Raw genomic sequence first — 21186 nt, 5'->3', positions numbered from 1 at the left:
CCTTGTATAATGAGCGAGGAAATCTTGGATTCATCCATATCCTTAAATTTATGTGCGGATGAAAAGAACGCGAATCATGGGTTATAAAGAATGGCCGACTCCAGGTGAGATGAATCTCCAAAAATAATTTCATGCACCTCAAAGTATTGAATCCTAGGATTGATGTTTACAAGGGTGTTGCGGTTAACAGCGAATATTGAGAGTAGAAACTCCTCAAACGGTCTAGTGTAATATATATATCCATGATACCCACTATAACACAGTTGGGGTAGAAACCCATATAGCGCCTTTTCTACAATAGGGTGACCACCGAGTGTACCCCAGAAAATTGATTTATCGGTCCGCGTTTCGGCCCAACCATAAGAGGGAAAACTTTGTGAGCGCAAAGACTTTCCCACAAATTTTATAAAACCGGCATCCAAATTGGTGTAACAGTTTCTATCAATGAACTTAATGGTAAGTTTCATTCTTAAACGGAGGATGAGAAGAACTGTGATCCAAACACTCTGTAGAGTAATGCGAAAATTTGATAAAATCAATCAAAGGAGTTTTGAAAAAGCTTTAAACGTTTGTTGTGACAACATAAACGGAACGAAGTTCTTAGTAAATTTAGAAGTACGTACAACGTGTACCATTTTATATAAAACAAATTGACTTAGTCAAACAGCTCAATAAATGAGTGGTTTTTAAAATAATTTTGAAGGTATGATTTAGTATATACTAGCCAAAATAGGTAAGGGTAAATTTATTCATTTGAATCCATACGTACATATATGATTTTATAAGTTGTATACATGACAAAATATTTCATTACTTCTATTCGCCCATAATCCCGTGAGGACCGCCCAATTAAACAAATGTGTAAAACTCCCGATGATAACAGAGTATCTGTATTTCAGAGGTTACAAGTTGAAGTAAGATCGTGGAAGATCGAGTAAAGGACTTGAATCGTCGTGCGACATTTGACCAACAAATGTTACGAGGTCATGAAAACCAATGAGTTAAATGTTGTTTTGACTATTATCAGGACATAAGTCCTTGGGCCAAAACTATTCCGAGCGAAGCTGTTGCTAACAAGCAAGTTATGAAGGATAGAGTATGAGATAGACAATCTGGTTAAAACGAGCTTCTCGTATATCAACAAATAAGGTAATGAATATTTTCCTATCCATGTAATACATCGAAACTTCTGAACGAGTAGTGTAAAAATTTTCTTTGACTCGCTTTCTATTCCTCATGTCACAATATTGGGACTTCTTTACGAATTAACGTAATATAATCACGTTGGCCTGACGCCATTATATTTCACTAATTCATAGTTCCATTCCAATAGCACTACATGAGGTCAGGACACGCGATCAACCTCGAATTTCCACACAATTTTTCTAAAACGATTACTCAAACAATGTGCCGAGGATAGCACAAGAGACAAAACATCCAAAGTAATGAATAGCAGTAACAATGACATAGAAATGTCTTGGAAGTACCAAGAATCTCTAAAAGCCAAGAATGACGTTTTCCGGTTCAAAAACCAAAGCACATAGGCACAACGGCACAAAGGCACGTAATATAACAAGAATGTTATATACCTAAACATAATAGCTGACATTGAAATGCCGAGCCTTTAGAAGTCAAGAATGACATCTCGCGTAATATAACTCAAACGTTATATACATAACCATAATAGATGACATAGAAATGTCGAAAATTTCAGGAGTCAAGAATGACATCCCTCGGTTTCACTACCCGAGGTGTTCTTATAAGGATAAGTTAGCAAGAGTCGGAGAATACGTTTAAATCGTAATGGGAGTTCCTCCTGAATTCAGAACATAATAGAGATGTATGTATGATAACAATATACATACCAATACGATACAAATAATTACATATAATAATATATTATAGGCCGGGCTGTAGACTAGACTCGCTAATGCACCATATTGACTCGGGTAACGACATCAATACAGCCTAATTCCCTACAACCAGAGCTCTTATACCAACTGTAACGACCCGTCAAAGTACACTTGACAACCATCGTTATCTTGGTCCCACAGCTAGATCATAATTCTATATGAATTTGATAAATAACCTTGCATTTTTTATTAAAAAAAATGATTTCCTGTAAAGGAAACCTACCAAAATGTGTAAGTTTAGAAAAATTATACATTATTATTTAACCAAAAGTTGACCAAAACAAGTCAACAACATCCACTATTAAATGTATCAAAATAGAATGCAAGTTAATGTTTAACAAAAGCTGCCATCAGAAATATGCAGACTCTCTAAGCACAGCGGAAGCAATCAATCATGAACCTGAGAATAAAACATGCGAGTAACTGTCAAAAAAAAATGTTGAGTGAATTATAGGTTTAATATTGCAAACAATATTTAATTTAAACCATAAAAATTTATGTTTGAAAACATAAAAACTCCTTTTTGGATCACAAAATTATATGCTAGAAAACATATAAAAACATTATTCCATTTTTCGTGAGCCACCTGGTAACCACTTAACCATTTATTTACCCTTGCCAAACACGATAAATAATATACACCGAACAAGTGTATCTTCAACTAAATACGAAGTACTAAACATTTCGATTATAAATTGCTAGCACGACTAGCTCGAAATGGGGTTGTCAAACCCGATAGATCTATCCGAAGAATTCGCGTTCACCAGTAGAAACAAGTGATTACAATTATCAGATTAGGGAATATTTTTGTTCGACTCACAATGAATAATTTAAACCAACTTCCACTTGTGTCCAATACGTAAAAATAAAATGCATGTATTCTCATCCCAAAAGATTTAAAATAGAAAAATGGGACTATAACTCACCTTAAAGTAAAAAGAAGTAACAACACAAAAATGCGAACAGCAAATGAAGTAAGTGATCAAGAATGATCACAACGCCGACCTATAAATAAAGCAGGTCGACATAAATAACTAACTTAGGTCAAGTCTTAATATGATAGCTATAGTACTTGTTGCAAGTAGACATAGAACAACACTCAGTACGCTTCGGTTTGATCAGAACAGCGTAAGGACACGTACTTTCTATTTTTAAAAAGTTTCTATTTTTAGCAGGTTTCCATTTTTGAAAAGTTTCTATTTTTGAAAAGTTTCTATTTTAGGAAAGTTTCTATTTTAGGAAAGTTTCTATTTTAGGAAGGTTTCTATTTTTGGAAAGTTTCCAAATTTAGAAAGTTTCCATATTTAAAAAGTTGCTATTTTTGGAAAGTTTATAAGTTAGGAAAGTTTCCTTAATTAGAAAGTCAACAAAAGTCAACTGAAAGTCAAAGTCAACCGAAAGTCAACTCAAAAGTCAACCTTAGTCAAACATAGTCAACATTAATTTTTAAAGTATAAGTTATATTAATAATATAAGTTATAATATTATTTTAAGTCATATATGTATAATTATGTCATAACATAAGTTTAATTAAATTCAAATGAATTATTAAAGTTAACATAAGTTTAAATGATATAATTAATATAACATAAGTATTTAATTAATTAATTAAATATTAATCATAATATAAGTATTATTAATTAATAATAAATTTTAATCATATCATAAGTATTATTAATTAATAATGAATTATTAATCATATCATAAGTTTCTAATTAAAATTATTAAATCATAAGTATTTAATAATTAAATTATAATTAAATAATAACTAAGACTTATAATAATTAAATAATTACTTAATCCTTATTATAAGTCTTATTATAATAATCTCATAACATAAGTTTAATACTTACCATAAGTATTTCTCATTAATAATAAAAGTATTATTAATCATAAGTTTAATTAAAGTTTCATTAATCAAAATGTAATTAATAAATGATATAATAAATATGTATATCATAAGTCTTAAATTAAATTAATTACTTTTATATCATAAGTAATTTAATTTAATGATAATGAAAATCATTATTTATATCATAAGTTAGATGTTATAACCATAAGTTTTAATTAAAAGTTCATCGGGTCATAACTTGAGCCTCGGGTATCGGTTTTCGGCGAGTCTTATATATATCTCCGCCTAACCAAACCACCCGACACATTAGTGTACTCAAGAACACCCCAAGAACAGCCACAAAGTCGTGACCATCAGCCCTAACTCAACTTGGAGCTTTAATCCGTTCAAAAACATGTTTGAGTCATAACGGGTGATCCGTGGCTCGGATTTTGATGACCCGAACATGAATGTTCATCCAATCATTAATCCTAACACACTAGTACACCCTAGAGACTCCAAAAGTGGTCACAAAGTCGGACCCCAACTGATCATATTCGTTTTTACATTTTGATAATGCTAAAAACGAACACATATTTCATAGCATTATCCTTCAAGAAAGACAAGCTTTTAGTTGCTATTGTTCTATTTACAAGTGATATTCGTTTAAATAATAAAAGGTGAAGACAAAAGACAGATTCGACGAATTGAAGACGCAAATGACCAAAAAGCTAAAAAGTACAAAGTACAATCCAAGTGGTTCAAATTATTGATGAGAAATGTCTAAAAGTTACAAGAGTACGAGCCGCGAAACGCAAAGTACAAGATATTAAATAGTACGAAAGGATGTTCGAAAATCCAGAACCGGGACATGAACTAACTATCAACGCGCGACGCAACGGACCTAAAATTACAAGTCAACCATGCACAAGAATATAATATAATATATATAAAATTATATATATTATATTATATATAAATAAATACGAGCAGCCCACGTTTAAAATGCAATGTGACCAGGAAAAGGCTGCCATGCGATCGCATGGCTAGCCTGTCCAAATCCCTTGCGATCGCATGAGGGCCTGTAGCTGGCCAAGTCCTATAAATTGCAACGTTTTCGGTCGATTTATACACATCTTTTTCTATCTACTCTCTATCTCAATTTATATTTATATTTATATTTTAATTATTATTTTAATTTTAAGTTAATAATAATAAGGTTATAGTGGCGAATGTTTTAAGTTTGTAAGTCGAAATTCTGTCCGTGTAACACTACGCGATTAATACTCATTGTAAGTTATGTTCAATCTTTTTTAAATTAATATCTCGTAACTAAGTTATTATTATGCTTATTTAAATCGAAGTAATCATGATGTTGGGCTAAATATTAAACACGGGGTAATTGGGTTTTGTACCATAATTGGGGTTTTGGACAAAAGACCGACACTTGTGGAAATTGGACTATGGGATATTAATGGGCTTTATATTTGTTTAATTGAATGATAGTTCGTTAATTTAATATAAAGATTTACAATTGGACGTACCTATAAATAACCACATACACTCGATTGGACACGTTGGGCAGGATATTTATAAGTACTAATAATCGTTCATTTAACCGGACACGGGAATGGATTAATAGTCATTAGACTCATTAAAACAGGGGTGGATTACATACAAGGATACTTGGTGTAATTGTTAATAAAGTATTAAAACCTTGGATTGCACGCAGTCGATAACCTGGTGTAATCATTAACAATCTATTAAAACCTTATTACAGTTTAAGTCCCCAATTAGTTGGAATATTTGACTTCGAATATAAGGATAATTTGACGAGGACACTCGCACTTTATATTTATGACTGATGGACTGTTATGGACAAAAACCAGATGGACATATCGAATAATCCAGGACAAAGGACAATTAACCCATGGTAATAAATTAAAATCAACACGTCGAACATCATGATTACGGAAGTTTAAATAAGCATAATTCCTTTATTTTATATCTCATCGTACTTTCAATTATCGCAATTTTATTTATCGTTATTTTATTTATCACACTTTTAATTATCGCAATTTTATTTATCGTTATTTACTTTACGCTTTAAATTAAGTTATATTTATTTTTAATATTTTACATTAGGTTTTAATTCTGACTTAAGACATAAAATCGACAAACCGGTCATTAAACGGTAAAACCCACCTTTTTATAATAATAATACTACTTATATATATATATATATATATATATATATATATATATATATATATATATATATATATATATATATATATATATATATATATATATATATATATATATATATATATATATATATATATGTATATGTATATGTATATATATATATATATTTATATTTTTACAATTATAGGTTAAAATAATTATAGCGTTAAACTTGTTTACTGTATCCCTGTGGAACGAACCGGACTTACTAAAAACTACATTACTGTACGATTAGGTACACTGCCTATAAGTGTTGTAGCAAGGTTTAGGTATATCCACTATATAAATAAATAAATAACTTGTGTAAAATTGTATCGTATTTAATAGTATTTCGTAATAAAAATATGACTATTTCGTATACACCTCGCATAACATCAAGTAATTTTTGGCACCGCTGCCGGGGAACATCTTAAACGCCGAAGCGAAACACAATAAAAAAAGATTTTCTTTATTAAGTTTTAATTTATTTTTGTAAAAATACGTTTTAAATACAAAAATATAAAAAGAAACACAAAATATATATATTTTTAAGAGTTTGTTTAAAATATATAAAATTATAAAGTATTTTTATTTCTATTTTAGTTTTTAAATATAAGTTTTATTTAATTTATATAAATATTTTATTTAAATTAAAAACATAAAAAAAAACAAATCTGAACCTGCAAAATTTCGACCTGCATCTCAGCTGAACCTGCATCTCATGCGATCGCATGAGAGTGCAGTTATAAACCCATGCGATCGCATGGTGTTGTTTGACACACCTGACCTAGTACAGAATCGATTAGGGTTTGTGTTTAATTAATATTATTATTATTAATTAATTATAGTTAGGGTTTAATTTAATAATAATTAGTTTAAGTTTTAATTAAATTTGTATTTTTAAGTTTTAATTAGTTTTATTAATATATAAAATTAATAATTTTATAAAATAATAATATAAAATAATATTTTTATAAAAATAAGTAATTTTATCATTTTTTTTATCTTTTTATAAAATGTATATTTTAATCGTTTATTTCGTAATTTGTATATTTTTTTCGCTCGTAATTAGTTTTAAGCCTAGTTTTTGCCGTAGTTTATTTTTATTCCTAGATTTTTAGGCTTTGTCGTAAAATCCCTTAAGTGCTTTTTCTTTAGATTAAGACTTAGGCACTTTAGAATTTTGCGACGTCGTTTTTAATAGATTTTAGTGCCTTTTTAAGTTATTGCCGTTTTGGATATAGAATTCCTTTAAGCTTTAATTCCTTTATAAGCAAATTTTTAATATTTAGTTTTTGGACTTTTAAGTTTCTACGCTTTACTTTCTTTTTTTTATTTTTCGACTTTTATTTTTCGACGTTTTTCGACGTATTTTTTTTTCTTTCTTATTTCTTGACGCTCTAGTTTTTAGGACATAGAATTTTCTTTATCTTCTTTAAACTTCGACGAAAAATTATTTTAAGCGGTTAAATTGATAGACATCCAAAATTTTCTGATTCGTAGTAATAGTTGGATTTGTTAGTGGCGAGTTGTGGGCTTTCGATTTAAAGGGTCCTAGCTACCTGCTGCATCTATTGGCTATTCGAAACGTGGGCAAAATCAGAAAAGTCTATTAATTTGATAACTTATATAATTTTTTTTATAACTAATAGGATATTCAGTGAATGCACCGAGCAAAACGTTCACCACCTTTCATACGTTCACCACCTGTAACACGATCAAGGCATCTAGCCAACATTGTCGCCGTTGATTTTTTTTTAGAATCGTCATCTAGTCGACCAAGTACTCCAAATCAAATTTCCGATAATCCATTTTTTGAACCCGACCTCACATTTGAGAACCCGGAGGATATTCAGGGACAATTCAGAAATTCTGAACCACTAATCATTCCTCCTGATCCACAAATTACTCATCCAGAGATTGTCGAGAAAAAAACCATTAAATCAGAATCCTCTAGTGCTTCAGATTCAACTAATCCAATCATGGAAAATCTGGAACCTCTAAGTATGGAAGACCGAATGAGGGCTAAACGCACTGACCAAGGTCATGCCATTACTCAACCAGACATTAATGCACCAGATTATGAAATCAAAGGACAAATCCTACACATGGTAACTAATCAATGCCAATTTAGTGGTGCACTGAAGGAAGATTCAAACGAACATCTTCGAACTTTTAATAGGATCTGTACTCTATTCAAAATCAGAGAAGTTGAGGATGAACAGATCTATCTCATGTTATTTCCATGGACTTTAAAGGGAGAAGCCAAAGATTGATTAGAATCATTACCTGAAGGGGCGATTGATACATGAGATGTTTTAGTTGAAAATTTTCTTAAAAATTCTTTCCGGCATCTAAAGCCGTGAGACTTCAAGGAGAAATAGTTACGTTCACACAAAAGCCAAATGAAACTCTATATGAGGCGTGGACAAGATTTGGAAAGTTGTTGAGAGGATATCCGCAACATGGTTTAGACACTTATCAAATAGTACAAATATTCTATCAAGGATACGACATTACTACACGAAAAGACATCGACATAGCAGCTGGTGGTTCCATTATGAAGAAAACCGCAACTGAAGCTTACAAAATTATTGATAACACTGCTTCCCACTCACATGAGTGACATCAAGAAAAAGATACCGTTAGATCATCTAAAGCGGCTAGAGCCGATTCTAGCCATGACTTTGATTCCATTTCCGCAAAGATAGATGCTTTCGAGAGACGAATGAAAAAGATGACTAAAGACATTCACGCAATACGAATTAGTTGTGAGCAGTGTGGAGGACCACATTTGACAAAAGATTGTCTCAGTATTGAACAAACAATGGAACAAAGAGAATGTTTCATACATAAACCAAAGGCCTGGAAATAATTATCAGAATAATTATCAACCGCCAAGATCAAACTACAATCAAAATTAGAATTATAACTGAAATGTTCCATACAATAACCAACAAGGTTCTAGCAATCAACAAGTATCTAATAATACTTGCAACCAGCAAAGACCTATTTTTTCAAAATAACCACCATAAACTGATGATAAAAAGCCAAATTTAGAAGATATGATGTCGAAGCTAGTTGAATCTCAAACTCAATTTTTCACATCTCAGAAACAAACTAATGAACAAAATGCTCAAGCATTTAGAAATCAACAAGCTTCAATCCAAAATCTAGAACAAGAAGTGAGTAACCTAGCAAGGTTGATAGGTGAAAGAAAACCGGGGAGTCTACCTAGCAATACAAATGCTAACCCCTGGAATGAAACAGCTAAAGCCATTACCACGAGAAGTGGTATTACACTTAAACCACCTGAAATGCCTGTAAATTCTGATGACTCTATTCCTAATATACAGGCACCACAATCTGGGCAAGAAAAGGAAACAGAACCGGTAGTTGAAATGGTTAATGAAGATAACACAGTTAAGGCTAAACCTTATGTTAAACCATACCAACCACCACTTCCTTACCCCAGTAAAATGACAAAAGAAATACTTGAAGCCGAGCAATCCAAATTCTTAGATATGTTTAAACAAATAAATGTCAATCTTCCTTTCATTGATGTGATTTCAGGAATGCCAAGATATGCTAAATTCTTGAAAGATCTAATCACAAATAGAAAGAAAATGGAAGAACTCTCAGCTGTACTATGAATGCTAATTGTTCTGCAGTGCTGTTGAATAAGATACCAGAAAAATTATCAGATCCAGGAAGTTTCACAATTTCATGTTTTTTGGGTAGTCTTAGTTGAATAGAAGCATTGGCAGACTTAGGTGCTAGTATAAATTCAATGCCGTATTCACTATACGCTAAACTAGACCTTAGAGAATTGAAACTAACAAGAATAAGTATACTACTAACCGATCGATCAGTAAAATATCCTAGAGGAATAATGGAAAACATGCCAGTTAAAGTTGGTACTTTAGTATTTCCAGTAGATTTTGTTATTTTAGACATGGAAGAAGATTCTCGAGTTCCTCTCATATTAGGAAGACCATTCTTAAACACGGCTAAAGCAATAATAGACGTGTTCGGTAAGAAACTGACCCTAATTATAGAGGACGAGAGTGTTACCTTTTTCAGTTGATAGAGCCATGCAACAACCACAATCTGCAGATGATACATGTTATTATATTCAAACTATAGATTCACATGCAGAATTGTTAGAAGAATTTTCAGAATTACAAGGAACAGGAGAATGTTCTTTAGGAGAAGGAACTGAACCAATTGATGAAGCTGAAATGTTAGCCGCACTCATGGCTAATGATTATGAACCAACAACAGAAGAACTTCAAATGCTAAAAGAGGAAGACAGATATCGATACAAATCATCGATAGAAGAACCAACTACATTAGAGTTAAAGCCACTTCCAACCCATTTGGAATACGCTTATTTACATGGTGAATCTGAATTACCTGTAATAATATCGTCTTCTCTTACAGAAAATGAAAAATCTCAACTCATTTCAGTGCTAAAAGCTCATAAACCGGCTATTGCATGGAAGATTCATGACATTAAAGGCATAAGTCCTTCGTATTGCACACATAAAATCCTTATGGAAGAAGGTCATAAAACATATGTGCAACGCCAATAAAGACTAAATCCTAATATGCAAGATGTTGTTAAGAAAGAAAATATTAAACTGCTTGATGCAGGTTTAATTTATTCAATCTCTGATAGTCCATGGGTAAGCCCAGTTCAATGCGTACCTAAGAAGGGTGGCATGGCTGTCATCACAAATGAAAAAAATGAGCTTATTCCTACTAGGACTGTAACAGGATGGCATGTTTGTATTGATTATAGAAAATTAAATGACACCACCAGAAAAGATCACTTTCCCTTACCTTTCATTGATCAAATGTTGGAAAGATTAGTCGGGAACAGTTACTATTGTTTTCTTGACGGTTTTTTCAGATATTTTCAAATTCCAATCGCACCCGAAGACCAAGAGAAAACCACCTTCACGTTCCCTTATGGTACTTTTTCTTACAAACGCATGCCATTTGGACTTTGCAACGCCCCTGCAACCTTTCAAAGGTGCATGATGGCGATTTTTCACGACATGATAGAAGAATGCATGGAAGTTTTCATGGACGACTTTTCAGTCTTCGGTGATACTTTTGAAACATGTCTAGTTAATCTTGAACGAATGCTTATTAGATGCGAGCAATCAAATCTAGTTCTTAATTGGGAGAAATGCCATTTCATGGTTAAAGAAGGCATCGTTCTTAGTCATAAAATTTCAAAGGAAGAAATTGAAGTGGATAGAGCTAAAGTAGATGTAATTGCTAAACTTCCACATCCCACCAATGTTAGAGGAGTTAGGAGTTTTCTAGGGCATGCCGATTTTTACCGACGTTTCATAAAAGATTTTTCTAAAATTGCCACTCCTATGAATAAACTCCTAGAAAAGGATGCTCCATTCATTTTTTCAGATGAATGCATCAAATCTTTTAATATTCTTAAAGAAAAACTCAATAATGCGCCGATCATGATAACTCCAAATTAGAATCTACCATTTGAACTCATGTGCGATGCAAGTGATTTTGCAATGGGAGCCGTTTTAGGACAAAGGATTGAAAAATGATTTCAACCTATTTATTACGCTAGTAAGACGTTACAAGAAGCACAAACGAATTACACAACTACTGAAAAAGAACTCCTTGCTATTGTCTTTGCTTTTGACAAATTTCGTTCATATCTCGTTCTAGCAAAAATGGTGGTCTATACCGACCATTCTGCTCTTAGATATCTATTTGCGAAACAAGATGCTAAACCACGATTAATCCGTTAGATCTTACTCTTACAAGAGTTCGATAATGAAATCCGAGACAAAAAGGGAGCAGAAAATCTTGCCTCTGATCATCTTTCTCGTCTTGAAAATCCTGAATTAGAAGTTCTAAATGAATTGGCCATACAAGATAACTTTCCTGATGAATATCTTTTGAAGATCGATTATAATGAAATTCCATGGTTTGCATACTATGCAAACTACTTAGTATGTGGATTCCTTGAAAAAGGGTTGTCGTACCAAAAACGAAAGAAATTCTTTAGTGATATAAAACACTATTTCTGGAAAGATCCACATTTATTCAAAAGTTGTCCCGATGGAATAATATGTCGATGCGTATTCAGAAATGAAGCTAGTCAAATCTTAAACCATTGTCACACAGGACCAACAGAAGGGCATTATGGGCCTCAACTCAAAGTAAGAAAAGTCTACGATGCTGGATTCTATTGGCCTACAATTTTCAAAGACGTACACCTTCTTTGCAAATCCTGTGATGCATGTCAAAGGGCCGGAAAAATAAGTCAACGTGATGAAATGCCACAAAATGTCATTTAAGTATGTGAAGTATTTGACGTTTGGGGTATTGACTTTATGGGTCCATTTCCAAAATCTCATAATAATCTCTACATTCTCGTTGCCATTGATTATGTATCTAAATGGGTGGAAGCACAAGCTCTCCCAACTAATGATGCACGAGTTGTAGTCAACTTCTTAAAACATATTTTTGCAAGGTTTGGAACACCGAAAGCTTTAATAAGTGATAGGGGTACTCATTTTTGTAATAATCAACTTGAGAAAGTTCTCAAAAGATATGGAGTAACTCATAAAATCTCCACCGCTTATCATCCACAAACAAGTGGAAAAGTTGAAAATAACAACCGAGCTTTAAAACGTATTCTAGAGAAAACCGTAGGATCAAATCCAAAGGAATGGTCCATGAAATTGGAGGATGCACTCTGGGCTTTTAGAACAGCTTACAAAACTCCAATTGGAACCACACCTTTTAAACTCGTTTACGGAAAAGCATGTCATCTTCCAGTAGAAATTGAACACAAAGCATTTTGGGCTTTGAAGACATGTAATCTAGATTTACATGAAGCTGGACGTCTACGATTAAGTCAACTAAACGAATTAGAAGAATTAAGACATGAAGCATACGAAAATTCATTAATCTATAAAGAAAGAACGAAGAAATGGCATGATAAAAGAATCAGAAGTTCAAAAGAATTTAAAGAAGGAGATAGAGTTCTTCTTTTCAATTCACGATTCAAGCTATTTCCTGGAAAATTGAAATCAAGATGGTCTGGACCATTTATAGTCAAAAGAGTTTTCCCATACGGAACAGTAGAGTTAATAAATTCAAATGGGATTGAATTTAAAGTTAATGGTCACAGAGTTAAACATTACATACATGGTCCGATGGAAGTTGACAATGAAATTAATCACAATTTCGACACCACAGCTAACTAAGTGTGGGAAGATTCGAATCTTTTAAGGATAATATGTATTTCTGTTAGAGTTAGATTTTCTGTTTTCGTGTAGTTCTCGAAAATGGAATCTGAATGGTCTTTCCCTAGCAGACCCTAAAGAACTAGTCTTCTCCCTCTATTCTGAATTTTAATTTCTTTTAGGTTTTACGAGATGAAGAATTCCTTTGATCTGAACCATGTAGTACAAGAATTCCTTTGATCTGAACCATGGTCTACTACTACACGCTATGATTACTAAACGTAATAATAACATCTTCCCGAGTGAACTGGTATCATTCATAAGAGGAAAAATGGACGAAGTGAGGAAAGAACTCAGGAAAGATCATCATAAGACACATTTTGGTAAAGGAAAATCAAAATCCGCAACAAAAATAAGAGCACGACACCTTGAAAGATGTCATAAATGCAGAAAATGGTCACACGAAGGTAAATGTTCGAACAATCAAACATATTCAAATACCGAATTTGTTACTATATGCAAAGAAGGACCGTTCATATGTTTAGAAGGAAAGTTATTGAAGAATCGTGGTTACGCTTATGTAGCTATGGAAAATCAAATCACACGACTCTCCTATGAGTCGACTAAAGCAGGTCTCTGAGAATTCTATCTCATAGGTAAATATGTACAGTTTTTATTTATTGCTTTTAACCTTTTGATAATAAACGCTGAATCATTTGCTATAAAGTATTAAATTGATATTCAATAAAATTAGGTATGCGAAACCGAAATTATTGATATCATACAAAAATTTATTACATCACTGCGAAACTTACCGTTTATTCTTAAGGTATAAATATCTTTAATCAATCAGTCCAAAATATTTCAGAAATTTGTCAGGAGTAAAACTAGGTAAAATAGCCGAAATTACTTTACCCAAAAGAGGGACGTATATTTTTGTTAATATTTGATTGATTAAAGTGGGATAAAAGAACAAAAAGATTTTTAATTTTAATTTTTACCTTGTTTTTAAATTAATATAGTAAATTTTTAAAACCAATATATTTAAGTTTGTAAATATTTTAAAAACTAATATTTTTAATATAAGTTTGTAAAATTAATGTATAAAAATATTAATGATATTTATATGAATTTTTAAGTTTATGCATTTTAAAATTAAGTTTGGTGTGAATTTAAAAACAAAAATGTACTTTATTTCATTAAGTTAAAAATGTGATTTTTAAAAATTCGTCGTGAGTTGAAGACTAGGTCGTTGAACCGAAATTGATTTACCCAAGGGAGGGACGAGAAATTTTATTATCATTATTTTTAATCTTATTGATTTAAAGTATGCCAAAAATATTTAAAAAACCCAAAAATCGTTGTTTTAAAACAACGCTTTGAAATGACAAATTTTTAAAATTTGTTGAGGGACGAACTAGGTCAACATACCGAAACGCCCTCATTCTTAAAAGAAACAAATTTTTAAAATTAATTTAATTATTTGTTTTATAAGTTAAAGATTTTTATAAAAAAAATAAAAAAAATAAACATACCAGACCCCATGCGATCGCATGGGGTTTACACTGTAAAGCCATGCGATCGCATGGCCTAGAAAAATTGGGCAGATACAAAAATGCCAGCGAGCTGTTCTGTCTTCACAAAAAAACACACACATACTCGAAAACTCTCACCAAACATCACCTAAAATCATCATTTTTCAACCAAAATCAATGAAATTCGTCACAATAATCCGCTATAATCATGTCTTTTCTCAGATGGGGAAGCAGAAGGGTAACAATTACATCCCTAAAACTCTTTAAATTTGAATTTTAGTGTTCTTGAGCTAAATTTTACCTAATTTAATTTTGTTAATTTCTAGTGTAATTAGAGTTAAATTGTTAGTATATTATGCATGTATAACCTAGATTGATGCTATTTAACATGATTTGAAGCCAAAAACTTCAAATTTTTTAGAAATCTAGGGTTTGTGTTCTTGAGCAATTTGGGACTTTTTGATATAAACAGGTTATGGCCGATTTTTGTCATGAATTATTGCTAAATTAAGTAGTGTAACATGTTTAGGTAGCTAAATGATCCAAACTTTGATCTTAAACATGATTTTTGAGAATTAAAGTGGACTTTTTAAGTCTAAAATTCATGAAATTGATTAATTTGATGTAAATGTCATTTGAAACTTGTTTAATTGCTAGTAATGATTATTTTGACATGTTATTTAAGTTGAATGCTTATGAACTTTGTAAACATTTTCATATATGCTTATTTGAAAAAGTGTAGATTTGATAAAAATATGAAAATGAGTATAAGTTTAATATGGATTAAACATGTTATTATAATTGTTTTAATTTGTTATTTTGCTAACACTAATGCATATTTGGATGCATAAATTTTGTGTTTAATGTGTTTTGCAGAGAAATACTGATACTGATGGTGCATCATCATCATCTAGGCAACCTGCTCCAGAACCACAGCCAGAGATGCAATATCACGAACCGGAGCAATAACAGGAACAACAACAACAACAACCTGATCAACATGTGCCATACTATGAGCCGGAGCCACAATTTTTTATTGCCTACGTAGTATTTCCCGTTCACCATATAATAGAACACCCAACAATTCATGAAGAATAGTTGCATCCCAATCTAAGGATTGATAGAAGTTGGAGAGATTACCCGACGTACCAAAGTAACAAATTTAAGCTTTGGACCAAAAATGTAGAAGTACCAAGGGTAATAGATTAGGAGCCTTTGGAAAGGGTCCACCTAGCTAACCCAGTTAGATAGCATCTAATCCAAAGGTATGACAGTTCTTCTTTTACTGATTGGGAACGTTTATTTACCACTCGTAGGCCTGTATATAAGGAGTGGTGTGTTGAGCTTATGAGTTCTATAGCTTTTAATAAGGATGTAGATAGGTTAGACGATAAGAGTTTTCTTAGATTTTTACTTGGCCGTAGGATATACAGGATGTCCATGCTGGACATGGCCAGGGCATTACAGATTTACATTCCCGCTGAATTACTATCACCTGATTGTACAAATTTGATTTATCATGGTGAGAGGGTAGATAGGAATTTTGACGCGAACGCCGTCTGGAGGCGTATGTCAAATTATAATGTTTTTTCACGGGGAGGAAGACACTCCTATTTAGATATTAATAAAGCCGAACTTCGTATAATACATAGATTCTTAGCAAACTCGATTACACAAAGAGGTAACAACAAGGAGAAAATGACCTTACACGATTTATTTTACCTTAAGTGCATTCGAGCCACTAGAGGCTTTGTTAATATTCCCTACTGTGTTGGTTTTTATCTGTCCAAAATGGTAGAAGGTATACAGGACGGGGGAATAATAGGAGGAGGTATTTTTGTTACTCTCATTGGAGAGTATTTAGGTGTAGATAGGGAACAAGGGGGTCCAATGATGGTAGCTAGGGAACAAGACGAGACTTTAGGTTTGCAAGTCTATCAAGGTGCAAAGGTATTGACTAGGAGACGCAATCAGGCATTCCCATATCAGGGCCATCATCTACAAGTAGAGAGGGGTTCGGATGAAGAGATGGAGGAAGCGGATGATATCAGGGATGTCATTAGGGATTGTTTTACTGACATTTTCCAGCGAATAGATGAGGGAGAAATGACTAATGAGGATAGGCATCGTCAGTATGAGCAGTGGCAAGCCGCAAATGAGTATGAGACTTCCAGGCGACGCCAACACGATAGCTGGCAAGTTCATCAGCACCAAATCATGAGCCAACTATCATATCAGGTACCAAATAACTACATCCCGACTCGGCCTGCTTACTATCCACCACATCAGCCCAACATGCGACCACCCTTTGACCTGTACGACCCAAAACAAGCCTACCAAAACACCTATCATCAACCATGGAACCCGAGCGATGATATGAACTGGAACCCCTATCCAAATCAATAGTGTTCCATTAGTAATTTCTTATCTTTTATTATTTTTTATTTAGTTATATTTAAACATATAACATTTTGATACTTTAATGTAATGTTTAATATTTTTATTATTTTGTACTAATATTTCATTTTTGTAATTTGAAAGTGGGATATTAAGTCCCATTTCAAATTACCATGCATGTTTATATTTGTATTGTATGTATTTTATTTCATGTACACAACAGGGTAAAACAGCGCATTTTCAAAGAATGGCATTAAGTTCAGCAAAAGCAACTAATTTTGACGACAAGATGCAAAATATATATGAAAAACAACTGCAGGAATAAAAAAATGATGTGCACAATTTATCATTCAACATAAACAACAATATGTTTGGAAACTTTGGTAAAATTTAATTATTTTTCTACGCTAATCACCCTCAATAATTTAAATTGTTACTGATTTCTTGCAAATGAGGGAATTGCAAGATCTTAAGTGTGGGAAGGGGTTAAATTCTTTCGGATTTTTAAAAATTTTAATTTAAACACTTGGTTACAATTAAAAATACTAATAACGCAGTAGTTGTATTAGAATCTAGTGCTCTCTGATAATAAAGAACCGCCCTAGTCTTATATACTGACTACCCAATTCTAGTAAAAATTTTCAAAATTTTCAACTAAATGAACTCAAAATCATGTTAATACATATTTATGAACGATAAAACTAGGTGTTAATACCGAAATTATTGTTACCTCGGAAAGGACATAAATTGAGAAACAACCCAAAAATGCTTGAATTCATTTAAAATGGAATAGAGGAAAATAAAAAGGCAAAGAAAGGAAAATAAAAGCCAAGGGTGGGAAAAATTTACCAAGTTATTTAGAACATATATCACATATTTTTGTACAAATAATTGAAAATACTTTTGTTTTGGACGATATTAATCAGTTTTACCCAGTTTATTGTAATATAAATAGAATTTATAAGGAAGTACAGTCTTCCGAGAAAAAGACACGCGCTTCTTGATTTAGGTCAGGAAGTTTTCGTCCAGACCAGTTGTAGAGTCTACGAAAAACCTTGAAAAGTTTTCTCGAAAATCAGCTGGAAATCCACAGACCTCAGCATCAAACAGGGTCGCCAAGTGGTCAGACTTATCCTAACCATGAGAGGATCTGTCTCGTACAATGGGGGGCACCGTGCAAATTAGCTTATAAGTCTAATGAATCAGATCCCCAAAAAGGATAATCTCCTTAAAGATCAAAAATCAGCTTTTAAGACTGATATTACTCAATCCTTGGGATTGACCTTAAAGATTGAGAATTCAAACTCATGGAATTCGATGATATCTAAACTCGAGCTTGAACGAAAAAATATTTTGATCAAATTACAAATCGATTTGTTATCTGAAAACCCATTTTTAATGCGTTCATTACCATTGAACGTAAAATCCTAAGAATTCACCGGAATTCATTAGGTCACCTGAACCAAATCAGCTGTCAACCGTAAGAACGGTGGTTGCATAGCATGGTCGAAGACAGGACTTTGTGCCAGACCGAAAAACTATAGGGTGATCTTTACTATTGCTCCTACAAAGGATAGTAATTGCATCCGACACGATATAGACCATAATCAAAAGCATGTCATGGGACATTGCCTTAACAGTTGCTTGTTCAACGCTTTCCTTTACAACCGGACGGTAGTTTACTGAAAGGTAATATACGGAGCAAGTATACTGGACGTGTTGCTTTCCCAATATAAGGTTAGCAAGTGGGTGACACAAAACCGCAAGTTTTGAGCTAAAATTTTCAAATCTGAAACCCACAAAACCCACAAAAACAATTTGCAAACACCGGTGAATGGTTATTCCGGAAAACTTATCTAGGGTAAAAGCTAGATTGAATTTTCAAAAAATATCAAATGTTTTCATAAAGATCCAATTTCCTAAAGGATCTAAATTTTCATAGTCATGTGGGACTGTAAACCACATCGTTACTACCATTGTTCATACCGCCGTATAGAAATCACTGATGTATAAAGTTTGAAGAATAAAGAAGTGATTCTAGTAAAATTATATTCAAGTTCTATATTGCTTGAGGACAAGCAACGCTCAAGTGTAGGAATATTTGATAATGCTAAAAATGAACACATATTTCATAGCATTATCCTTCAAGAAAGACAAGCTTTTAGTTGCTATTGTTCTATTTACAAGTGATATTCGTTTAAATAATAAAACGTGAAGACAAAAGACAGATTCGACGAATTGAAGACGCAAATGACCAAAAAGCTAAAAAGTACAAAGTACAATCCAAGTGGTTCAAATTATTGATGAGAAACATATAAAAGTTACAAGAGTACGATCCGCGAAACGCAAAGTACAAGATATTAAATAGTACGAAAGGACATTCGAAAATCCTGAACCGGGACATGAACCAACTATCAACGCGCGACGCAACGGACCTAAAATTATAAGTCAACGATGCACAAGAATATAATATAATATATATATATAATTATATAAAATTATATATATTATATTATATATTAAATAAATAGGAGCAGCCCACGTTTAAAATGCAATGTGACCAGGAAAAGGCTGCCATGCGATCGCATGGCTAGCCTGCTCAAATCCCATACGATCGCATGAGGGCCTGTAGCTGGCCAAATCCTATAAATTGCAACGTTTTCGGTCGATTTATACACATCTTTTTCTATCTACTCTCTATCTCAATTTATATTTATATTTATAATTTTAATTTTAAGTTAATAATAATAAGGTTATAGTGAAGAATGTTTTAAGTTTGTAAGTCGAAATTCTGTTCGTGTAACACTACGCAATTAATACTCATTGTAAGTTATGTTCAACCTTTTTAAATTAATGTCTCGTAGCTAAGTTATTATTATGCTTATTTAAATTGAAGTTATCATGATGTTGGGCTAAATATTAAAGACGGGGTAATTGGGCTTTGTACCATAATTGGGGTTTGGACAAAAGACCGACACTTGTGGAAATTGGACTATGGGCTATTAATGGACCTAATATTTGTTTAACTGAATGATAGTTCGTTAATTTAATATAAAGATTTACAATTGGACGTACCTATAAATAATCACATACACTCGATCGGAGACGATGGACAGGATATTTATAAGTACTAATAATCGTTCATTTAACCGGACACGGGAATGGATTAATAGTCATTAGACTCATTAAATCAGGGGTGGATTACATACAAGGATACTTGGTGTAATTGTTAATAAAGTATTAAAACCTTGGATTGCACGCAGTCGATAACCTGGTGTAATCATTAACAATGTATTAAAACCTTATTACAGTTTAAGTCCCCAATTAGTTGGAATATTTGACTTCGGATATAAGGATAATTTGACGAGGACACTCGCACTTTATATTTATGACTGATGGACTGTTATAGACAAAAACCAGATGGACATATCGAATAATCCAGGACAAAGGACAATTAACCCATGGTAATAAATTAAAATCAACACGTCGAACATCATGATTACGGAAGTTTAAATAAGCATAATTCCTTTATTTTATATCTCATCGTACTTTTTAATTATCGCAATTTTATTTATCGTTATTTTATTTATCGCACTTTTAATTAACGTAATTTTATTTATCGTCATTTACTTTACGCTTTAAATTAAGTTATATTTATTTTTAATATTTTACATTAGGTTTTAATTGTGACTTAAGACATAAAATCGACAAACCGGTCATTAAACGGTAAAACCCCCTTTTTATAATAATAATACTATATATATATATATATATATATATATATATATATATATATATATATATATATATATATATAAATATATATATATACAATTATAGGTTAAAATAATTATAGCGTTAAACTTGTTTACTGTATCCCTGTGGAACGAACCGGACTTACTAAAAACTACACTACTGTACGATTAGGTACACTGCCTATAAGTGTTGTAGCAAGGTTTAGGTATATCCACTATATAAATAAATAAATAACTTGTGTAAATTGTATCGTATTTAATATTATTTCGTAATAAAAATATAATTAT

This window comes from Rutidosis leptorrhynchoides, chromosome 1 (assembly GCF_046630445.1).
Source record: "Rutidosis leptorrhynchoides isolate AG116_Rl617_1_P2 chromosome 1, CSIRO_AGI_Rlap_v1, whole genome shotgun sequence".
NCBI classification, from domain to species: Eukaryota; Viridiplantae; Streptophyta; class Magnoliopsida; order Asterales; family Asteraceae; genus Rutidosis; species Rutidosis leptorrhynchoides.
Note: the sequence above shows the minus strand (reverse complement) of the source record.